Source organism: Dipodomys spectabilis, unplaced genomic scaffold (assembly GCF_019054845.1).
Source record: "Dipodomys spectabilis isolate Male_0828 unplaced genomic scaffold, ASM1905484v1 ptg000414l, whole genome shotgun sequence".
NCBI lineage: Eukaryota > Metazoa > Chordata > Mammalia > Rodentia > Heteromyidae > Dipodomys > Dipodomys spectabilis.
Genome location: NW_024871091.1, coordinates 3,957,875 through 3,983,608, shown reverse-complemented (window position 1 = coordinate 3,983,608; position 25,734 = coordinate 3,957,875).

Below are 25,734 nucleotides of genomic sequence, written 5' to 3'. Positions count from 1 at the left end.
GTGATTTCCCACAGTTGGACATAAGGAAGCCCAGAGGATAGCACAAAATTTGGCACAATGGTATTCTATGTAGGTTGAAGTGAAGCAGATTGTAAGGCCTGAGAGGCAGCCTCAGAACCAAGCTTCTCCTCCAAAGCCATTCAGAGAACGGAGAATTCCTTTTTCTCAGTGTAATACCAATTGTATTACTCTACATTTCTGTGTAGGATGTGGCCATTAAGCTATTCTTAACCTATCTTGTCTGTTAGATCAGAAGACCCTCCATATAGAAGTGTCCTGGCTTATACACAAAGGCAAAGAAAGTCAAGGAAACCTTGCAAAATAGACTTGTCTGTTTTCCCCTCATAAGTTGATTTAATATTAGATCAAATCATTTTATCCAATACCATTTCTAGATGGATATAAGCATAAGAAAGACACTTTGTTTTAAGTCTGTCAGTTTTCATTTTTAAAGGGTCTTGGTTAAATATATTGTGAAGCTTTTCTCTTGTTAACTTGTGTTTTGTTATAGGAGTGTTGGCTATGGCTCTTATAATGGATGAGGGAAGAGGGATCATATGGTGATATGTATACAAAAAGTTCTCACTTTTGTATACAGATCACCTGTCTTGGTACCAGACATCTCTGCATAGCAGAATGATCAGCAAGTTTAGCACCACTAAGTTTGCTTAGTAGTAAAATACTTTTCACTAGAAAATTTGATTTCCCTTACTGCACATGTGGAGAACCTTTATTCCTAGTGAGAATCCAGCTTTAGCAAGGTATTGTATACAATTTTAAAAATACAGCCTGACTCTGGGTGCTGGTGGCTCACAACTGTAAATCCTAGTACTCAAGAGGCTGAAATCCTAGGATCATGGTTTCACCAGCCCAGCCTGGAAAGTCTGTGAAACTCTTACTTCCAATTAAGTAAAAAAAAAAAAAAAAAAAAAAAGCTGTGGCTCATGTGGTAGAGTGTCAGCTTTGAGAACAAAAGTTCAGGGACAGTGCCCTGACCCTGAGTTGAAGCTCCAGGACTGGCAAAAAAAATACAGCATGACAAGATAAGACCATTCTTTTGACATGATACTATCTTTATTTCTACTTCATTTTTTGGGGGGGGGGTCCAGTCATGGGGCCTGAACTCTGGGCCTGGGCGCTGTCCCTCAGCTCTTCAGCTCAAGGCTAGTGCTCTACCACTTGAGCCACAGCGCCATTTCTGGCTTTCTTTTTGCTTATGTGGTACTGAAGAATGGAACCCAGGGCCTCATGCATGCAAGGCAAGTGTTTTACCACTGAGCCACCTTCCCAGCCCTTTACTTCATTTTTGAAAAAATCTGTTTTATAGTCAGACAGGTTTGAGTTAGAATTCTGACTATGATTCCTCTGAGTATAGCTCAGAACAGATTTACTTTTGTCACAGATTTTGGAATCTATGCAGTAAAACAGTAATAGTCCTGAAATCCCCCAGCGTTTAGTGAGATTCTTATGAACTCATGTATGTAGAGTTTAGCATTATCTATAATAAATACCCTGTAAGTATCAGCTGATACTTTTATTATTTTGTGTTCCTTTTAAAGGAAACATACAAAGATGGTGGTTGGGGACTCATGCTGGAATCATAGTGACTCAAAAGGCTGAGATCTGAGAATTGTGGTTCAAAGCCAGCCCAGGAAGTAAAATCCATGAGCTCCTTATTGCCAACTAACCAACCAAAAAGTAGAAGTGGAAATGTGAGTTAGTTGATAGAGGGCCAACCTTGAGTCAAAAAATCCAGAGACAGTGACAAAACGCTGAGTTCAAGCCCTACAACTGACACCGCTCAGAAAAAAAGTCCCATATGAATAAAAATAACACCTGAGTCCTAATGCTGACTTTGGTGTTAGCCTCATGGCAAAAGTAAGCTGCTAAAGCTGCTACAGCCTACATTGCCAAGTGCACAGTAATGTCAATTGTACTTAAAGACTTTCAGTGTCTCAGTGTTAGCAGTCTGTAGTTGGCGCCCAGCTTGCATGGCATTGTGAGCTCCTGGGTATGACAGTTACCTTGGATGTCCCGCAGGGTCTAGAAGCACCCCACTTCCCATACAGCAGCAAGATAATGCTCAACTTCCAAAAAGAGGTTCCAAAGGCAGTAAAAAATGATGTCCCAGAAGGTCTGGTAATGATTTGTTACCCAGAGTTTTAAATGGAATATGTAACTGCTGAGGAGGCAAAGTCTTCTATTAACCCCATAGGGGTTCTCTTAACTGTGTGGAACTAAAGAGATTGTCACTCAAAAGAGATCTTAATTCTAGGGTTTATTCACTTATGCTTCTTTTTTTTTCCTAGCAAAGAAGCTGAAAATGAAAAAAAAAAATGAGGAAAAATCAAGCATCTTGCCTGCCATTACTATTCACCATTTCTGTGAACTTGTTAACCCTGTGGTATTCTCAGAAGCATTTGAAGTGATCATTACAAAACTACCTTGCATTTTCATTACATGTCGAATATAAGCACCTCAAAGCTCCTTATAGATACCATAAATTGCACCCTACCTCAGGTATTTGCTGAGAAAGCGAACATGATGGCAGCTATGAGTTAAATTAGCCACTTTACTCTACCATCCAGAGGGTCACATCACTGTCACCCTTATCATTCTATTTTCAATACTGTCACATGCTGTCTGAATTTATGTGAAGACTGAGGCCTAGGGTACAGTAGAAATCTATTAGATGACACCATCTTGTCTGCTTCCATCTATCTTCCAGGGTCATAGTGAGCTGAACTTCATTTGGCTTTTCCTAGAACAAACAAGACACAAAGGCAGAGTAAGAGCCAGGGGCCCCCAAGGGAACTATCTTATTGGACTTTCAAAATCCAGCCCCTAAAGATCACTTTCACACAGTATTACCCAGACAGGTTCATAGAGCAACTAATTGGCAGTGATAGAACAGTCTGCTGCCCCCCCAAAGTATCCCAAAAGCAAAAATAAATGAGTAATAAACACCAGTTCCCCCTCATCTGTAATAGACACATCCCATGATCCCAGTAGATGTTTGAAACTATGGTTGAGAATTCAACCTATGTACACTGTTTTATCCTATACATATATTATTGTATTAAAGTTTCGTTTATAAATTAGTAACAGAAAGAGGTTAACAACAATATAAAACTTAGAACAATCTACCTGAATAAGTTCTGTAAATGTGCTCTCTCTCTCTTAGTATCTTATTGTACTTGGACTCATCCTTCCTCTGGAGATGACATGAGATGATGTAATGTCTACATGATTTCATGAGGTCAGACGACTAGCAAGGACCATTGTGACATACGGTTAGGTTCTTACATAAAGGTTACTTCAACAGAAGCCTCATGCTTGCTTGGCTTGTTTGTTCAGTCAGTGCTTTACCACCTAAACCATGCCTGGCTTTTTGCTGGATATTATGGAGGTCGAATCTTGTGGACTTTCTGCCTAGGTTGGCTTCACACCTTGATCCTCCAGAGTAGGTAGTTTTGCAGCTTGAGGTACTATTGTGCCTCCCCCAAAGTGGAACATTTGTTGTTGTTGTTGTTGTCAGTCATGGGGCTTGAACTCTGGGCCTGGGCACTGTCCCTTGGCTCTTCAGATCAAGGCTAGCGCTCTACCACTTGAACCACAGTGCCACTCCACATGTTTTTTGAAAACTACAGTTGACTAAAGATAACTAAAAGCATAAAAAGTGAAACTTTGAATTTGTAAGAATTACTATAGTTTCAAACAAGTTCTCTGGTGAACATCCTAAGTATATATTCAGTCTTACCAAATTACATTTTGTTTTGTTTCCACACAACAACCTAGATTTAGTGATCAAATATCTATTATACCCTCATGACTTATTCTGACAAACCATGCCATTTTACTTTTCTGCTAGGATCCATTTTCACACTCAAGACCCTAAGTGGACTGAACTTTGGATTCATAGAAGAATTTATGCTTTGTAAGTAACTTGGGACACAGATACACACACAACACACACACACACACACACACACACACACACACACACACACACACACACACAGCATTGATAATGCTTGTATATTAGCTATCACAATGAATGTCACTCCAGGAAGCTCTTCTCTCCCATAATTCAGGTTAAATAACTTTTTTGTGCCCTCAAGCTACCCTGCCATATGATCAAACTTAGCCTTCATCATACTGCTTTAACGAATCATTTTGTTCTCTCTTGCTTGACATACACACACTTTTAAATAGTGATTTGAAAAAGAACATACTCTTATTCAAGTTCCGGTTGTGTCACCGTGTTCAGTACAATGTGCCACATTTTTTTAATTGATCAAGTGAATACATTGGTTAGGTATGGTACTTTCAAATATTTATTATAGTATTTGGTACTTGATTCAATCAAATATCCTATCTTTTCTTGAGCTATGTAGCCTATATAGCTGTATTGAAGTCTTCTTTTTTAAGCCAAGTCTACAAATAATCCTGTTTTTTATGCTCTTTATATGATAATTGCATCACCAAAAATGTGTGGTGCAAATATTTTTATTTTTGAATTATTTATTTTGAATTATTTTCTACTTCAGGGATAAAACAGATCCTCATGTTAATCTGAATGATCTCAAGTTGTTACTAGCCCAATATGGATTCCACTTCAGCTGCTAGGGAAATCACAGAAATTAGCCACTAAATGTTACGTATTATAATCTCATGTCTTCTTACAAAAACAGTGAAGATGAACATGAACACAACCTTCACTTTACCACTTCACTTTACTCCCTACGCCCTGTGATGCTTCTATCTGTATAATGATGAAATTTATTTGCTGTTGGTTTTGTTGTCATGAAGTTGACTCTTTTCCTGCCTTTTTTGAATGAAAATGTATATAACTTGTCTCCAAACCTGTGAATATTATCTGTACTTGTTCATATTGGGGGTACTTGTAATATTGCTAGGAAAAAAATCTAAGTAAATATTATAAGCTGAGAACCATATATTTATCATCTGTCAAAGTCAAGATAGTAAAACACATCTACATTCAATGTCACTGTCTTCTCAGCTGGACCACATGGAACGTCTGTGCTTCTTAGTTCTTACAGATATCTATGAAAATTTGAATCATCTTTTGAAGTTAAACTCAATTTTATTCACACTAATAATCTCCCCTTCTCTACTGTCATACTCTGTGTTCACTTAATTTAGTTGCTTTCTAGCTTTGCAACATAATTAGAATCACTCAGAAGAACTTACAGAAAATGCCAAAGTCCAGTTTCCAAAGGAATTCCATTGAATCAGAATCTCCGTGTTGTATACACAGCCAGGAGATTCTAAACACAGCTACACTTGGCAGGCACTGTTGAGAGTATCTGGTGCATAAAGGGTTAAGAGTAGAAACAGTGGTAAGGAGAGACTGAAAAAATAAATGTCTGCTAATTTGATCCCATAGTCTTATGTTAAGGAGAGTGATCTGTATCCTAGTTACTATAAAAGTCAAAAGGGATTTTTTTTTTAACCTCGGAAGCAACACTCTTGATAATCAATCAGTTATATTTCTTTTAATTACCTGAGCTTTCTTTCAGTTATCTGCAAAATGTGAGTGGACCAGTCCACTCCACAACTTTCACTATCCCTTTTCATGTGGCAGAAAAGTTTTGGCAGAACCGTCATTCCTAATCTAGAAGTGCTAGAACTAATGCCTGTTATAAACAACACCTTTTCTTATGAAGAGGCGTTTATAAAGGGCAGAGTCTATAGAGAGCTTTTAGAATGGATGGATGCTATGAACTTCTGCCTCACCAAGCAATTGACCTTGATAGAATGAATGAAGGAGCTATTAATTAGGAGGCAAATTCTTGCAGGCCAAAGCTGACCAAAAAGGTCTTTCCTTGCTCTGGACTGGCAGCTGTGACAACGAGTCCTAAACCCTGTCCTGACCTTGCAAGTATGGGTCAGGAGTTCAACACAGAGAATGAAGATGAATTTAGTGGAAGAAGGCACATGAGTGGGAAAAGAAGAATGATATTACGGGGTGAGTTTCATCTGGATACATTGTCCGCATGTGTGGAAATGTGACCACAAATGTAAGCTAATTTTTTTTTAAAAAAATCATAAAATGAATCCAACACAGATATTTATGGTATTGGATTGAACTCCTCTTGTTAAAAACTATCCTTGGAATAATTGTAAGATGACAGACTTATTTCCTGACTCTGTTGTTCTAGGCGGTACCCTGGGAGAAGCTCATAGAAACTGACCTCTGGATACTGCATTATGTGGGAACACACATGGGAACAACCCTCAGCCATTCAGTCATTATTACGATGAAGGAGTGGGAACTGAATGTGGCTAGATCTTTTCAGTGGCAGAGCAGGTCACTTTTTCTTCATAGTAATAATGCCCCTGGTTTCCATTGGATTGGGGAAATAGCCTATTTGGTAGGCATCAGCAATGCTTGCAAATGGCTGTTTAGACATGGGCTTATGAGAGCAGAGACAGTACATATGTGGATCCAGTTCCATATTGATTCCAGAAATTCACATTCTGTGCATTTAAGGGCTAGACTTGTATCTTCCCCTTCAATAGGCAATGTCAGCTTCTTCTTTTTTTCCTGTTTCTGATTCAGGGGAAACCAGCACATCTGTTTGAAATTATATTTTCTTTGCATTGTCATCTAGAAGAAAAGGCTGCTGCTAATGAAGGCGGTGAATTAATGTGGATTACTTGGGTCTAAATATGATGAATACGTTCAACAAACACCTGCACCATTAAAGGCAATTTTCTAAGACCAAATGCTGTTTTAGGGGAGATAGAAGCTACAATAATTGAAGTCTTGGGGGAAATGTGACCCTTTATGCCTTCCCTTGAACAGAAATCATCACATGTTGTTATGTTGAGGTAAGCATAAAATTTCAATCACATTTTGGGATCTGAAAATGAGAATGCCCTAGTTTGCCCCCCATTTAATTCTTTGCCTATATCAGCTGTTTCTCCCTTCCTTTGCCGGGCAAGAAAGGATTAAGGATTAAAAAAAAAAAAGGAACCACCAAAACCAAGAAATCTTAATCCATGTAATTACTCTAATTGGCTAATGGGAGTCTTTTCTCAAAAGCAGACAATTCTTCGAGGTTTATGGACACGTGTTTACATTTCAAAAGGATTCAGTGAGTGGAGTTCACTTTTCTATGTCTCACTACATGGATGAGCAGAAAACATGGCTTAAATTCTTGCCAAACATATATGGCCCTTGAATTTTGCTCCAAGCAACTTGTTTTTCTTAAGTTTTCCACTCCACTTGTTTGTAGAGATGATGCCTAATGAAGTATTCACTGATGGTAGTGTCACTAATAAAAAAACATAAATCAAATTGGGTCTTAGGCTTCACGGAGGCAGCAGTGTGAACTGGCGCTTGTTTCCAGCTGTTTTCTTGTCATTAGCTTTTAATTTCAACAGCTACCTACTTGGGCCACCCCTCTCTTTTCTCAGCTCAGGTATTTGTGCTGTTAGTGTGATTGTCAGTTCTGTTCTGCTTGAAAGGTTTCAGTGTACGTTGCTATGGTTACAGGTGCCAGAATTGGAAGGAAATGAAGGAGGTAGCATGGGTTTGACGTAGCTGTGATGAAGGCTTCATGCTGAAATGTTAGCTCTTACTTTGGTGGATTGTATGTTATTTGACAACGAATCCATTTTAATAGAATATTTAAATATATTCCTGAGTATAGGATTTCGCAAAATGGAAATATAGACCATGAGACTGTAAGTAAATGAGTGTTTTAAAGCAGTTTGCACTGCATACCCTATGGGACACTCGGAAACTAAATGAACACTGTGTAGTACATAGCATCACCTGAGTAAGTAATATGGGCTACTTATTAGCTCTCTGCCTCTCCGTAGAGTACCAGTGTTGTCTCGTTTTCTCCTCGTTTGTTTTGTTCTTTTCCTCCGTAGCAGATAGCATCCTGTAAAGTTCGTATTAAGGACCTGATTGCTTTTCATTGTTAAGGTGATTGGGGAGCTGGGACTGGTTCTGAGCTTTCCCCAAAGTCCACTTCTTGTTTCTTGCCCATGTTCGAGAACTGTGTGTGGGGGGCTTCATTAGATAGCTCCCTCTTTCCAATATAAGAGACTCAGGAAATCTGAGGGGTTTGATGCCTTCTTGGATGTGCTATATATATATGCTGTTTAAGGCAATTGTCCTTTGTGAAAGCAGTTGAAAAGGATGCTGCTTCCTGTTGCACACACCCCTCCCCCCAACACCACCTGAACTCTTTGGTCTACAAAGTCCTGGTTCATTCTCTTTGGGTCCATGATCAAGACTCCCCTCTCCTACCCATCATCCTCATTCCTACAGTACTTATTCCAAGCTTTTAGCTTGCTTGCTGCTTAATATCATCCTCCTTTTCATTCACACTGACTCAAGAAATGGAGATAGTTGTTTCTTTTCTTTAAAATATATTTGAATGTGAAAAGTCTTGGGTTGATCTTCCTATTTTCCTCCTTCTGTGCTGGGAATTGAACTCAGGGCCTTGTGCATGCTAAGCATGTACTTTATTGCAGAAGTATACCCCCACTTAGACTCTTTCTTTTTTTTTTTTGCTTGGTGCTGGTACTGGGTCTTGAACTCAGGGCTTGGACACTGTTAGCATCTTCACTCAAGGCTAAGTCTCTACCACCACTTGACTTACAGCTCTACTTATAGCATTTTGATGGTTTATTCAAAGTAAGAATCTGAAGGACTTTCCTGCCCAGACTAGCTATAAACCACGATCCTCAAATCTCAGCCTCCGGAGTAGTTAGGATTATAACTATGAGCCACCAGTGCCTAACTTTCTTCCTATTTCCTTTTGCTTTCTTTTCTTCTTCTTCTTCTTCTTTTTTCTTCTTCTTCTTTTTTTTTTTTTTGGTCGGTCATGGGGGTCTGAACTCTGGGCCTGGGTGCTGTCCCTCAGCTCTTCAGTTCAAGTCTAGTGCTCTACCACTTGAGTAACAGTACCACTTCTGGCCTGTATGGTGCTGAGGAATGGAACCCAGGGTCTCATGCATGCAGGACAAGCACTCTACCACTGAGCCACATTCCCAATCCATTATTTTCTTAATACTCTGCATAAAGGGAAGCTTTTCCATTGTTATTCTCTATGTGCCAAGACTACCCTTTTTGGAGTACAGCCTGGTGGTTAACAACATGGATAGAACAGTAAAACCCAACTTCTTGCATTTAAAATCTCTGATCTGTTCTCTATAGCTCTATCATCTTTGGGATATTGTTGGTTAAGATTCATGAGTGTCATTACAAAGTGAATTAATCATAACTATTCCATAGAGATTTTGTAAGATATATAAAGATATATAATATGATGAATACTATGTAAGTAATGAACTATGTAAATTGAGAGTAGAGATATGATGGAGAAAGATTGGTGGGGAACAATGAAAAGTATGACATTCATCAGGATACATTGTACTCATAAGCTGGATTCTGGAATTGAAACCGTTTTGTATAAGTACTTAATAAAAATAAAGAAATCTTAAAAAATACATGCTATCATAAGTAGACAGATGAACGGATAGATGTATTTCTCATGAACGCCTATGGATTAGTTATAATTAATCCAGCTTATAGATTATTCATATAGTCTCATGAGAGAAGCACGTATGTGAGGTGCTATATAAATGTTTGTTTTCATTAAGCAAATATTTATCTCTACCATGTGCTGAGGTCTCTGCTTGGCTCTGGTTGTAGAATAGGAAACAAAAAAAAAATACAAGCAGACCTTACTCTGCTTGAGGTTTTCTTTAGAAGGGAAGGCAAGCAGTAGAGAAGTCATTACAATCATGGGTGTTGAGAGCTAATAGTCTTTAGATCCACAGTTTTCAGAACTGTCTAAACATGCCATCTTGTGAAAAACACCTGTATAGCCATGACAAGGATTTCTCTGCTCTCTGAAATGTTTTGGGTCTTCCCAGACAGATCTGGAAATTAGGAAAGGGAGTTTGCCCTTTCAAGAACTCTCACAGACTGTTCAGATCGGAGGGGCTAGGAGACGGACAGCAATAAAAGTTTTCCTTAAGTCAGTCTGGCCAGGACTTTCTCACTCTTCTAAACAACACAAAGGACCAAATTCTCTCTAATAAGCAAAGCTACCAACAGTGGTCTCTATAATAACTTTTAAAAACCTGACCTTGTGACCCAGAGGGTATCCTGAAACCACTACATTCCCTTCCCCCTCCTTTTCCCATCACTCAATAAGCATCCAGTCCCATCTATTGTCCCAGAGAAGAGAAGACCCAAGAAATAATTAACAATCTCCTCTCTGTTCTGCAACACTTACTCTAAACTTTGAGCCTTTGGAGGCTCTGGAAAGAAGACTAAGCAAGATGATGTTCTTGCCAAGGTGATTATATGACAAAGAGCCCACTGCTAGTCTTCTGGAGTGCTCTTGAACGTAGACCCTGCCTCAGCATTTCTGAAAGCAGGTAATTAAAGCTCTTGCCCTCGTTAAAGGTCTAACTTCTTCCCACCATAAATGCTTGGCTGGGTACAAGAGGACTACTAAAAAACTGATTGGGACTTCAGTCTCTAAGGGAAAAGCTTAAAACTGGGTTGTGCTAATAGTCATCGTTGGAAAGGAGTGGTTTAGCAGCCCATCTACCTCTGTTAAATTGTTGAAATACCCTATTATGTGGGCTGGTGGAGCTCTTCATTTTTAATCTAGCCTTGCAGAAATTTCCCAGCAGTAACTTTGATCAGTGAGAAACAGAAAGTGCTGAGCTTTAGAGTTCTAAACGAGAAGACTTGCACTTTGTTTTCTCTCCAGTGTCAGGACTGAGAGAAACCTCATGGGGGTGGGCAGAGTAGAATAGAAAGATGGGGCTGGATTCAGTTTTGTTGTTGCTGGAAGTAGCAGGGGTGAAGCCCCTACCTGTAAGTAGTAGGACTAAGTCCACCTTCAGAGCACATGTATTACATACTTTTCTCAATGCTGTGTCAAAATTCCTGACAGGAACCACTTAAAGGGAGACATTATTTACTTTGGGTCATAGTTTCAGAGGTGTCAGTCCATTATGGTGGAGAAAGAGTGGCACATCATGGCATTCAGGAAACACAGAAAGGGAATACAGAAAGAACACAGCACAAGATGTAATCCTTAAGCACAGGGATCTACTTTTGCCAACTAGGCTCTACCTTCTATCTTTTACCACCTCTTAATCATATTGGGACTCCATCAATGGACTGATCCATTCATTAAACCACAGCCCTCTGATCTCTGTCTCTGGAGATGCCCTCACAAGCACAGCCAGAGATGTGCTTTACAAATCTCCTTGCTATTTCTTGATCCAATCAAGTTGACAATCAAAATTAAGCATCAAGGAATAATAAAGCGCCAAGTGTGAGGCCACAGTGAGGGGTTGAACAAGAGATTAGGAGCTGAAGATGTGAGGACAAAGATACATAAACAGAATAAGAATACAGCCTCCAGCGACAGGCAACTTGGGTGGGTGCAAATCCTAGCTTGGCCACTTCCTTTCTGTGTGATCTTTTGTACTTATTTAACAGCCCTGTTTCTGTTTTCTCCTTATCTACACAGAAGCATTACAGGAATGAGCCACTGGCTCATCTGGTTCTTTCATCATTTTGTTAATAGCCATTTTATTTCACAGGTGTGAAATACTCTCCCATTGGGATTTTAATGTCTATTTCCCGATACTGAGGATGTTAGCATAGATGTATGTGTGTATGCATGTAAGGGAGAGCCATTCCCATCTTGGCATCCAGGAAAAAGAAAACGGGAATACAGAAAGAGCCCAGGAGAAGGGAAGCCAAATAGAAATGAGAAAGAGCATCAAGAAAGAGAAGGTTACAGATGGGTTTGGTTAATCATATAGAGTTAGAAACTCCAAGAATTCCTGCAATGAGATTTCCAGAGCTGTCTTGGATCCTGCTCCAGTAATCACAAGACCTGGTCATAATTTGATGTCTAGTTGTATTAGTTTGGGAATGACTGCCTGCTGTAGCAAATGAACCTGCCTTCTCAGTGGCATAACCCAAACTTACTTCACAGTCTAACACAGGTGCTCCTGGAGAATAGCCTTTTCTCGAGGTCATTCAGAGCCTTCAGCTGCTTCCTCTTCTAGGTCCCAGAAGACCTCTTGACTCAATTGATAAGTGAGGAGAGAGCCCACATGGAGGGCACATCTCCTTTTAGCCACTTTTTCTTGTGACACATACCAACCCTTCCACACTCTGTTTGTAGAATCTAATTTCATGGATCTATTAGGTTGGAGGAAGCTGGAAAATGAAGACTCTTGTTTGGATAGGCCCAACCCAATAACAATACTAGAGGAAAGGAAAGCACCAGTCTTTGTCACCTGACCTTCCTTAGCACATAGTTCTTGTGGTTCTCCTGAACCCCCTCTCCTAATTGCTCCGCCTCTTTAATACCCCCATTTCCCCTATCCCTCTTACTTGAGCTAGGCTAAGTTAGTCTTTCCAACTGATCAACTTAGTTACAACAGGCACTTCTGGGAAAGACTGTCTTCCTCTTTGGTCATTGAAGTCCATCTACATATTAGTGGCTTCAGAGAAAAATCAGGGAGCAGGAAATATATTCTATTGTGTAGGTCTCTTGTTATGCAAACAGAACAGTATAAATAATGCTGTCTCTCATTTTTTTGAGCTCTTCAAGTACCTGAGATTCTGCTTCTCAGTGCTCCTTTTGTTTTGCAAGTTAGCAACTCACTAACTGGAAGGATTTTTCACTAAACTGTTCTTCCAGGACCCACATATCATAAAGTAGTTTCTTTCAAACTACATATTCCCATTCCAGGTAACTTGTCCAACCAACCTAGGTATAGTGTACTCTGAGATGTTCTAACTCACTTAGAAAAAAAAATCTAAAGAGACTCAAGTTTAGAGTCCCATTTGGGTCACTTCTGATTCCATGTTGATAATGAAGATCTTTCTTGCCAATCATATCTCAGAGTTGGATACGATTGTGTCCCAAAGTGGGTGGGAGAGAGAGAAAGAGGGAGGAGGAGGAGGGAGCGCGAGATTCACATTTCCCACATAAGAAGGGTCAAAACAGGATCAGGGAGTTTGTGGCATAATAATTTTATCAACATTTTGGATGAACTTAAAAGTTTAGTTTTCAGATTGATTAACGAATAGCTCAATACTATCATATTCACTGAAAAGTCAACACAAAGGACCAGCCAATATAAAATAGAAATAAGAGATGATGAAATGAAATGGTCTTATTGAATAGCTCCACCAGGAAATATAAGGATTCTCGTCTCTCATATGTATATTTCCACATTTATTTATTTATTTATTTATCTATTTATGTCATTCATGGGGCTTGAATTCTGGGCCTGGGTGCTGTCCCAGCTCAAGGCTAGTGCTCTACCACTTGACCCACAACACCACTTCTGGTTTTCTGAGTGGTTTATTGGAGATAAGAGTCTCACAGCCTTTCCTTCTCTGGTCTGGCTTTGAACCTCGATCCTCAGATCTCAGCCTCCTGAGAGAGTAGCTAGTTTTACAGGTGTGAGCCACCACGCCTGGCATATTTCCACTTTTAGTGGTTTGCAAATAGGTTGAAATAAAAAGGTCCTATTTCCTCTAAATTTATGCTTAAAAGTCATCCTTGAAAAATGGAAGATTTTTTTCCAATAAATTCTTACCCTACCATCATAGCATTGCTGTCCTATTCAGTCAATTCCATGTTTACATTTCCTATTAGATGTAAACTTGACTTAAGAATGTGCGCTAGGCAACAATGCAAGTAATTCCAGAGCAGTGGAGATGGCATTGATGAGAATTCTGAACTGTCCTTTTGAGCAGACCTAAGGTGGGCTTAGTTGGGATTTTAGTTATATCAGACAAGCTTAGCATTTGGGACTATACTTGAGGTTTCTGGAAATTAAGACACTCATGGAGTGAGTCTAAGCCAAAGTCCTTGAGTGATTATAATGGCTTAAGCCAGAAAAACCAAACGATAAGAGGGGTAAGACTGGGGCTAGAAGCCAAATACCAAACTGAGTTGGGATCCTTAGGAAAATAAAAAGTGAGTAAGATCAGCTTGAAAGGGGAGCAAGAAGTGACCTGGGCAATTCTGGAAATTCATTTATTTATTTCATCTTTTATTCCTTAACTATTTACAGAGCATCTATTGTATTTCCTTTAGAGACAGGGATTTGAACATTGTTTCATGTATTTATTGGCTATTTGTATTACTTTCCAGAATTGTCTCTCCAGTTCATTGGCCCATTTATTAATTGGATTGCTGATTCTTTGACAATTTTAATAACATTGGAGAAGACATTATCACATGGTGATGATATAAAAAGATATACAATTGAGTGTTGGTTCTACTATGAACCAGATTTGTGACCTTGGGCACTAAGTCTTCCTTTTCTCATTCATAAATTGAGGACACAAATTCCTACCTTGCTAGGTTTTAATAGGGATGGAGTCAATTCATGTGAAAGGTGTGTGGTACATATCAAGTTGTGTGTTTGATATTCCCCATTTTCCTCTAGATCTACTTTGCACCCCTCTTGTCATTCTTTGTGTCCTGGAAATCTGATCAGTATGTACTATATTGATAGATATCACATTGCCTCTGGCAATCATGAGTGGGGGTTGAGAAAGAATTTATGGTATTTACATTTCTGGCTCCACAATAACACTTCTACTCATTGGTACATTCATCTCGAGGGGAGGTACAAACCCTGGACCCTGATGCTAACATGTTGGATAAACCTACATCTTAAAGTATAGCACTCTATAGAAGGTGTTTACAGGTAGTATTCACTGATGACAAAGTTTATAGATGGAAAAGAAATCCTGTTGGAGTCTAAGCCTCCTTGGCTGTTGACTTCCATAGTAGATCCTAGTTGGATGGGCAATCAGAATCTATTGAAAACCTGGTAGAGGACAGCTGAGCAAATTCTTGGGCATGACACTCCAAATTGCTATGAAATCCTAGACTGTTTAATTATTATCACCTTTTACCTATTATAACAGTATAGTGTCTGTATTACAAGAACTAAATTGTGTTTACTGGATATTAATGGAACATTCAAAAACTCACTCAACAAATATGAATTGAGTCCTTTGGGAGATTAGACTATGTTGCCCTAAATGAATAGCTGGTGAGCAGAAGACAATTAAGAAGAAACAGATGCAGGGCAGACAATTACAAAGATAGTGTTTTGTCCCCTGAATTCTACCAGGGAAAACAAAGAACAAACTTGTGGTCTCAAAAGACAACTTGGGATTCTTATTGACCTGGGAATGGGATCAGAAGAATACATAGAGGAGTTTTACCAAGTAGATTTTATTTGCCATTTATTTGGAGACTCAAAGTCCTTTCTTTTGTCTTGCTTATTTCCTAAAGATTTACTGTTCTTTGGTAAAGATGTCCTAGATTTCAAAGCCACCTCCTTGAGAATTAATTTCCTGGGTACATATATACATATATGTACATATGAAACATATATATTCATAAACTTCTGTTTGTTTTTCTCTTAATCTCTCTTCACAGAGTTCCATTTCAGTTATACCTTTGTTTACAAACCACCAACTTCGTTAGGAGCTGGGGATCTAATGATCTGCAAAACCACTCAGAGTCTCTAGCACAAAATTTTGGGTACTAGACAGAAAAAGAGAAGATCATCAACAAGTTATTGGTGCTTTCCAGGCTCATTTGAAGTTGTTCAGCTTTGGTTTCACCTTAAATGCAATATTTTTTGATTGTAGCTTCTTTCAGAGGATGTATTAAAATAGCTTTACAGTTCCATTGAAGGGACTATCAAGTTTTACTGACAGTCTCCTTCAAACCAGACATATTTCTAGGTGTTGTGATTTTGCTACTGTACTTGTGCGTAATAAACGTACTAGGAAGATATTTATTCTCACTCTACAAATGAAGACATGAAGGCTCAGAGTGGTTTAGCAAATTGCCCACAGCCAAGCAGCAAGTGAGCAGTAAGGATGGACATTATGTCTATATTTTGTTTCAGAGGTCATATGTATCATTTATTTAAAGAATGTTATTGTCAGCCATTACAAAGTGATCTCTAGACCAATATCATTGTATCTCAGAGAATTAACTGACCATGGGTTCTCTAAAGTAGGTTTTAAAATTCCTATCATGAATTCAGAATTCCAGTCACTAAAATAAATTATACAATACTTAAAATATATCACTGTGCTTTGTCCAAAAATTCTGATGCTCACATTTTAGAGATAGTTTTCATAGTTCAAATTTTTAGAATTTGGTTTGAATCTTGATAAAAAGGTAGACACCATTCACTCATTAAAAAAAAACTCTACAGAAAAAGGAATTGGAAAATGAGAAATATTTTTACATGAAATGAAAGCATATGATTCTCTGTGGAATCAAATACCATTTTGTCATTTAGTTATGCTACTAACCATCAAGCTGTGTTTCTCTGCTGGAAAAAGAATTCTTTATGAACAAGGTAAGTTTAACTGTTTCTAACTTTATTATTCTAATGATGATTGACATGAACAGCGCCTGTTACGCGCTGAATAAATAAACAGGATTGTAGGAGATTTTGGCTTTTCTTAATTTTGATTTTATTTTTCCATTCAGGTTGCCTCTTTTGCCATCTCATTGCCCATCTAAAATAGCTTAGTTAAGAAGCTCAACAGTGTCCACTAGTGGCCAAATGTAAGTATAGCGATAGGATTAGGAAGGAAAATTTGTGGCTTAAACTATGAGAAGACTTTGTTTAAAGACTAGGATATATGTTTGTAAAACAACCTTTTTTGTAATTTTCAGATGTTCATAACAGATTAGGGGACAAAATTTGGGGTAAATGTCTGCTTTATATTTTCTTAATGAAGGCAATCCCAACTCTGTATAAAACTGAAATAACAATATGAGAAACAACTTTGCCATTGTTCAGACTTTTGCTTTCCACAGTTCGAATAGTTTTGAAAGTAAAAAGCATCTTTACTTTTGATAACCCATATTATCACCAATCCTCGCCTAAAGTCCCAAATTCTTACAGATATCTGTTAAGGACAGTGGAGGCAAGTACACATTTAATCTGCAGGAGGAAATAATACTGTTGATACCACCAAAATTTACCTTCACAGGACAGAAAGAACATTTTCCCCAGATGGTGGAAGCACTCTTTGCTGCCAGCTCATCGCTGACAATATTCTCTAGCTATTTTCCCTCCATCGACTCCATGAGCTGATACACACTACATTCTCAGCACAGAGACATCAAGGTTTATGTGCTCCAAAAATCAGGAATCCTGATATTGAGAGGAATCTTCAGTGGTCAGAGATACTGTTTTCTCTTTAATCAAAGATAATATAGAAGCCCTTGCCTCTCAAGAAAATAGCAGAGAAACTCCCCTAGAGTTCTGCTCTTAATTCATTTTATGGCTCCAAAGAAAATAGCTAAGGATGCTTGGCTTCCTAAAAGGTGAAAATAAGTATGTTCTAAAGGAGCTATATAGTTTAGGCAACATGTATTAGTTGTTACATGGACCGGTAAAGTATATATTGGATTCAATTCTGAGGGATCTAAATTCTAGGTTGAGCTACATGAGAGGAGATACAATTGAGTAAGGATGAGCTTAATGATTTGTCAACATTCTTTCAAGATACAGGATTTAGCAACTTAGCAAAGACCACAGGATAAACATGTTTCTGTGATGATTCCTAGAAACCAAGAAGAACTGATGGACTATACTAAGTTGAAGTGGAAATAACAGAACTACCTTAGCAAACCATGCAGAAAGGCATTAAACCACACATGTTTGGTTTGTGGGGATCCTAGAGTACATATATGAGAAGAAATCTGTGCACCATAGATGGGCCTGGTGGATATTGTATTTGCTGATGAGAGGTACATTGATGTTAGGAAGTTCAATGGTTACTTTCCTGTGTAGCCCAAGGCTGTTGGAAGCCTGATTTCTGGCCCAAAATGTGTCTAAAGGAAAATCTGACTCCACTAGAGGAAGGTCACTGGAATACAATGACAATGTATACTGTTCTTTCACAATGTACGCATGACCACATATTTGGGGAACTGAACACTAGGGAAGATGAGCTCTTGATGAGTAGTAGTGCTTTAAGTTTTACATATGCTCCTTGCTTGTTGTCTCTTCACTATATTGGTTTCTTTTCTATGCAGAAGCTATTAGGTTTGATAAACAAATCTCATTTGTCTATATTTCCTGCATTTTGCAAACAAACCTCATTCATTGTCCAGACGTTATGGATATTCTATGTTTTCTTCTGGTAGTTTTTTTTTTGGGGGGGTCCAGTCATGGGCCTGAACTCTGGGCCTGGGCGCTGTCCCTCAGCTCTTCAGCTCAAGGCTAGCGCTCTACCACTTGAGCCACAGCGCCACTTCCAGCTTTTTTCTTTTCGCTTATGTGGTGCTGAGGAATCAAACCCAGGGCCTCATGCATGCAAGGCAAGCGCTCTATCACTGAACCACCTTCCAGCCCCTATGGTAGTTTTTTATTTTTTAATCATTTAAAAAAATCTTACATTTATGTCTTGCATACTGAGTTGGTTAGTATTTTCACACTGTTAGAAATAGAGACTGTAAGGGTAACAACTGATTCTTGTGAGAGGATGTGATTGGCTTATTTGAACAATTTCACCTTCTGGAGAGGTGGTAGATGCAATAGTTTAAACAGGTGGAATATAACTGCTCTGATTCTTAGGGCAACCATGCTGTGGGGAGCCTTTCCTAATTGGTTGGGGCATAACTGGGAAGAAAAGTTCGATAGATTTTTGAGGTTCTGTGATGGTCAAAGATGTCCAGGCAGTATCCAAATGGTAGCTATTTCATTGTGCTATGCAAAATAAGGACGTTCTTGAAGCTTCTCTGAGGACTAGGTCCTTCTCTTCCCACCTTTCATTCAGAAAGTTTATGATCACACTTTCTTTTGCAAGGCTTTTAAAGTTTTAAGAGGCTAGATCATGTGTTAAGTGCTTTTACAGCAATTAATACAAATAAAATCAGACTTTCTGTCTCTTAAAAGCCACAGAAAGAGCCAGGCACTGGTGGCTCACGCCTGCATTCCTAGCTATTCTAGAAGATGAGATCCGAGGATTGTAGTTCAAAGTCATCCCTGGCAGAAAAGTTTATGAGACTCTTATTTCCAATTAGCCACCAGAAAAACCAGAAGTAGAGCTGTGGCTCAAAGTGGTAGAGCACTAGCCTTGAGCAAAGTGGTAGAGGACTAGCGTCATTAGACACTATGTTAGAAATGATCTTTATAACTTGGGGGGGGGCAGTAGAAGGGAGTGGGAGAAAATGAGGGAGGGGATAACACTGTTGAGAAAGAAATGTTCTCATTACCATACTTATGTAACTGGAACCCCCCCTGTACATGACCTTTACAATAAAACTTAAATTAAAAAAAAAGAGCTCAGGGACAGCACCCAGGTACTGAGTTCAAGCCCCATGACAAACAAACAAAAAAAAAGCCACAGGACATTTTGTGTAATATTTTTTTCTCAGTTACATTCTGTCTGACCTCTGATGAAAGAGAATATCCATGTCTTTGTACCTAGGATACCTATTTATTTCACAAGATCTTCTTGGGTTCTTCAATTAGGGGCAGCCTATAGAAGGGTGGCAGGCCAGGTGAGGATCAAGGTTATGTTTATTCAAAGCTCTCTGTCCGCAGATTCATCATTAGTAGTAACAATGGCAGCAGCCTGTAGCATAACAGCACACCGTTGTCTGCCTTGCTGATATGCACTCACAGATTCTCAACACTTACTGTTCATACGTACAGGTTGACATTCTATCGATCAGTACAACCTTTCCATTCTCTCCCTCAGCAGCAGTATCTCATCATCCTCCCATAGCTATATTGACAGTGGCTACATTGTCCAACAATGGTACCGTCTTTACTTTCTCTAGAGAAAAGTGGCATCTGACCAAGGCTCCCGCCCAGGACTAGAAATGTGCAGCCAGTCTCAAGGCTCCACGTAAGGTGACAAAAGGTAGCAAAAGCGTATATAACTCAAGCTTACATGGCTCTGCTGAACCAGTTGAACCGCAGTCCTTGGGAAGTGCAGGCCCAGAGCTCCCTCTGAGATCTCAGTGAGAGAAGACTGACAACTCAGTTTATCCTCCACTGTTCTATTCCAATAGACCTGCTCTGTACCTCTTCAATTTTATTATTGCCACATACATGACTCACTTGTTTAAGGTTGTCATCTATTTCCTAGAAGACTTTGGAGCTATGGGTTGAGAAGGTGGTTCATTGGTAGAGTGCTTGCTTTGCACTCATGAGGACCTGGGTTCAATTCCTCAGCACATGTAAGCATCAAAAGCCAGAAGTGGAGCTGTGGCTTAAGTGGTAGAGTGTTAACCTTGAGCTGAAGAGCTGAGGGACAGCGCCCACGCCCATGGTTCAGGCCCATGCCAGACCAAAGAAGAAAAAAAGAAAAGAAAAGAAAGACTTTGGAGCTTTATGGGGTTTTAGCCTGGTTCTTACTTTGGACATCATTTACTCTGTCTTGTTGTATATCGTGTTTGTATCTTACAGTTTCCAGATATTCATGAACTCACTATAATACTGGAGACAAAGTCTCCAATGATCTTTTTTGTTTTTAATTGTCAAGGTGATGTACAGAATGGTTACAGTTATATAAGAAGGTAATGAGTACATTTCTTTTCAAACAGTGTTACCCCCTCTCTCTTTTTCTCCCACTTTCCCTCCCTCATAATTCCCCCCCCCCCCCCCCCCATGAGTTGTTTCAGTCTATGTGGTCTGAAAATCTATTAACTATAGTTTTGGCCACCTATCTGCCAATCAATGTCATTGCCTGTGGCCTAGGTCTGAGCAAATTACTTGAAAGGGATTGTTTTAGGGATTACTGTAGTTCATTAGCAAGCGGAGCCTATTATCAATCTTTATTCTTCGTGAGACTTTTCTGATGGACTTAACAGGGAAGACTTCTTCCCCCCCCCCCCCCACTAAACTGGGAAGATATGAGGGCACCCATCGTCCCTTCCATGTGAATAAATCTTATTTGAAGAATGAAATTATGCAGAGGCAAACAGGACAAACAGATGTATCTAGAAATAGAGACAAAACTGAATCTCCACTTCTGATTCTGCTTGGAAACCTCCACTTTGTTTGCCTGAAAGTGGTTTGAGTGGGTTTCTGATGTACAACCATATAAAACCTAAGTTATACATATGGGTACACTATCTAATATCATGCCAAGTAGAGAACGCCAATGGAGTAAATTCAAGTGTACCACTTAAGGAGTAAGCATTAACTCAGGAGCCAGAAAGAGAAGATCTTAAAAATTAAAAAATCAGAAAAAGTTTATGGAGGGAAGGAAACTAAGAGGACAATCTAATTATGGGCTGGCAGTAGAAAACGATATGGAACGGGAAGGGTGGTGTGGGGTGGGGGGAGGAGAAGGAATGGAAAGTAGAATTGCCACCACAGTCCAAGTCAGTTACAGCTTCGGTATGGAAAAAAATGCCTGTTAACTCCAAAGAATGTGATTTTTGTCATTATTGTTTATTTGTAATGAGTTTTTCTTACATTTTTGTTCTTTTTATAATATCTATTTTTTATTGTAAAAATACTGTACAGAGGGGTTACAGTTACTTGAGTAAGGTATTGAATACATTTCCTATTGAACATTGTTACCTCCTCCTTTGTTTTTCCCTCTCCACCTCCCCAACTCCTTCCTCCCCTCCCCTCAAAGTTGTAAAATTTGTTTTCAACATAGTGTCTTGTACCTCTCATTGTTACAATGAGTCAACCTGTATTCTTATTTCAGCATTTTGTTATTTCCCTTCCCTCCCCAAATTAGAAAAATGTATATACAAGATGCAGGGCAGTGGAATCAAATAGAGTGAAAACAGGGGTTATACCATGGGTGAAGAACATACAAAAAAAACAAAAAAAATCACATAGTATATTTTAAATACATTAAAACAACAGCAAGAAATATAAAACCACTTGTGTCCCTATCTTGGGGTTCATTTCACTTAGCATCAGCTTATCTGGTCATATGTGCATAGCTTTTGGCCTTTTCTGCTTGTCCTAGATATATACTAGTTATTGCAAATAAGGGAAACCATGGGACCTATGTTTCTTTGGCTTGACTTACTTCACTTAAAATAATTTTTTCCAAGCCTTTCCATTTCCTAATAAATGGGGTGATGTCATTCTTTCTGATGGAGGCACACACACACACACACACACACACACACACACACACACACACACAACACATCACATTTTCTTGATCCATTCATCTACTGAGGGGCATAATGATCACAAACAAGTCTAGACTAATGCCACCAGCACAACTATGTTTATCGCAGCATTATTCGCCATACCTAAGATATAGAACCAACCTAGATTTGATGGTTTTAAGAGTGCTCAGAATTCCAGGGATGACAGGGAGTTAAGGAGAAAGAGCCATAGAAGCATCTTGAAAAACAAATGTAAGCTTTCATAACATTTAGTCAGGATTCTTTATTGAAAATGATAGAAACTATGGCTGTGTTCAGGAGGAAATTTGTTATGGGAAAGATATTGAGAATCAGTGGTGATGCTGGGAATCCCTATTGGGACAAGAGCCCGGTTTAACCCAGTCTTTAGGATCCCAGCCAAAATGGAATAGAGTGTAGCTCGACTGTCACTTAATTTCCCCACTGGCCAATGTGTAGTAAATTGGAGCATTGTGATTTTCCAGCCAGGAAGGTTGAGAGTGAGGCAGGAGGTGACTAGTGAATATTGGTAACTGCAAGGGGTTCTTCAAGCTGGGTGTTTGGGACTAACTTCTTTCTGATTGACAGGGCTTCTCAGTAATGAGGATATATTTGTCCTAACCATCAAAATTTACACTCTTACTACTCTAGGACACTGAAGCTATCGCATCCACCAATAGGGTAGTGTGTAAAATACCTCTGCTTTGTGCCAAAAGATTCAGACATTGAAAAGATCTGGTTGGTCTAACAAAAGTGACATGTTCATAACTTAGCTCCCTGACAGGAAGAGTATGCCAGCCTTTGGCCTTCTGAGATTTTTTTCCTATGAAATCTGAAGCTCTGGCTCACACGAAGTTTAAAAATAGGAGATTCACAAAACACAGGAATGGAGTGGTCAAATGTGCCTTTGCTGACTGTATATAGATGTTTCTCAACTGCTGGGATCACATCCCAAGAAGCTCATCATAAGTTGAAAATGCCATAAGACATAAATGCACACTTAAAAGATGTAACCTACTGACTGACCATGCTCAGTTAGCTTTACCTACCTCTAACATAGGAAATGATTGAGTATCTCATTGAATGCCATGGCTATATGCATTCCAAAACTTGTGGTAGCGCTACACTCTATAGCATTGACTATTTGCCTTCATGAAGGTGGGACAGGATAGGGACAGTAGCTCTGCCCAGCACTATGAGAGATTGTATTGTGATTTACTAACCTGAGAAAGGATCAAACGTTAGAATTCTAAGTATGATTTCTATTGAATATCATTTTCTTTTTTTCACTTCTTTTTTATTTATTTTTTATTGTGAAAATACTGTACATAGGGGTTACAATTACTTGGGCAAGATAATGAGTACATTTCTTATCAAGCATTGTAGCCTCCTCCTTTGTTTCCCCTTCACATCCCTTCCCAGCCTCCCCTTGCCCCCCCATACCCCCCCAAAGTTGTAAAGTTCGTTTTTGACATGACAACTTGTACTTCTCATTGTTGCAACGAGGCCACCTGTATCCTTATTTAAGCCACTGTAAAATATAAAAATTGAACTAATGTAAGTCATGGATTTGTATAATAGAATGGGGGAATTGTGGGTTTCTAGATACAGAATGGCAAGTATGATAACAATATGATTAGTGGCATTATTTACTCTGATAGATCTGTGCAGGTATGGGCTGGTGATCGACACCTTTTGCAAACATAGGTATCCTCCTGTCCTTCCGTATCCTTCTGTCCCTGGGGTGAAGACTTGAGAGATACACTTGACCATCAAGTTGGGTAATCGCTCATAATCTACTAGTACAATTAGCCATTCTCAGTACAATTGGCAGGCGATGTTTGCATTGACATAGTTCAGGAAGTAGAATCAACATGGATGAAGGATTGAATACTCAAGTTCTTTGGTAGTGGCTATTTGTGACACTTGCCAGAATTGGCAATACGAAGGCCATAATGTCCCAGGGGATCTGTTGTACATGATGTTATACAGTGTCCACCGTGTGAAACATATGGCATAGGACATTATCTTTCCCTATAGTTAGCTATATTTTCCCAGAGAATGTTATCAAATAACTTCCAAGTGGACCAAAACTCCTACAAATATTCCTAGCAAGATGTATGAGGGTGTACAATATAGAAGAGAGCATAAAAGTATGAGGTCTAGAGTCAGGCAGATTAGATATGGGTCTCTGCTTTACCTTTAATTAGCTGGGTTACTTGGGCAACCCTGCCTGCTCTGATTCTCACTTTCTGCTTATGCAAAGTGGGGGAAATGATAATATCTACCTTGCAGAATATTTTGTGAGGATTAAATAAAAATGATGAGATAGTTCAGTACCTGGCAGCTATTATTAATAGTAATATCTTTTTTGATCCATTAAGTAAAGTGTAATCTACTTCCTTTTTGTGTTCCTAAAGAATTGAAGCTGCTTAAAATATTATAGTTGTTCCTATTTTTCTTTGTACAGGAAATCTGGGGGCATAGCTAAGGCTGCTTCAGCTTTCACCAGTAAAGGGTGAACAGCTTTGTCCCTCCTCTTCCAACTGAGGGAAGAAGGGTCACACCTGCTCCAGAGGTCTGTTTTCTACTGTCACTGTCATATTCACCAGGCTAGGGATTAGAAGGCAGCTGCCAGCTTATCCTTGTTGCTATGGTAACATGAGTTCCTGTGGAATTCATTGTTCATGGAAAATGTCCAAAGCTTTCTCACAGGGAATGAGGCCAGTGGTTTGGTCAGCGGTTCAGGGTCAGGAATGAAGGCCCGAGAGCTTGGTTCAGGACTGCAGTAGAGCAAGCCAGTAATATGCTATCTGCTAATGCACTGGGCAAAGCATATAAAGATTTGTTGGTTAGACTCATCAAAGAGGAGAGGCAAAGTGCTCTGTTCAAAGTGACAGGTGCCAAATTGCAAACAGGAGGAAGCTGTTAGAAAGACTGTCAACAAGCTGGGAACTACTGGTGCTTGGTCAACAGGGACAAGGGCTGCCTTTAAAGTGGATTTGAGGAAAGAAGGTAGATTTTGCATTACCTTGTGTGGTATTTTTTTTTTTTTTTGATCGGTCGTGGGGCTTGAACTCTGGGCCTGGGCCCTGTCCCTAAGCATTTCAGCTTAAGGCTAGCGCTCTACCACCTGAGCCATAGCACCATGTCTGGTTTTCTGGTGCTTAATTGGAGATAAAAGTTCACGGATTTTCCTGCTCCCGCTGGCTTTGAACTGTGATCCTCAGATTTCAGCCTCCTAAGTAGCTAGGATTACAGGTGTGAGTCACTGGTGCCTGGCTGCATTACCTTGTTTTATAAGTTCATGCTTTTGTGTTTGCTTCTTCTAAACTTTGTGATACTTAAGGGGAAAATATGTTTTCCTTTCCTAATTGTTTCCTTAATGCCTGATATGCATTAGGAGCATAATAATTCCAAATATCAACCTTGGAGATAGATTTGCCTGCGTTTATATCTCATAGCTTAACAGCTGTGTGAATTTGTATAAGTCCCTTAGGCTTTGTTTCAGTTGCCT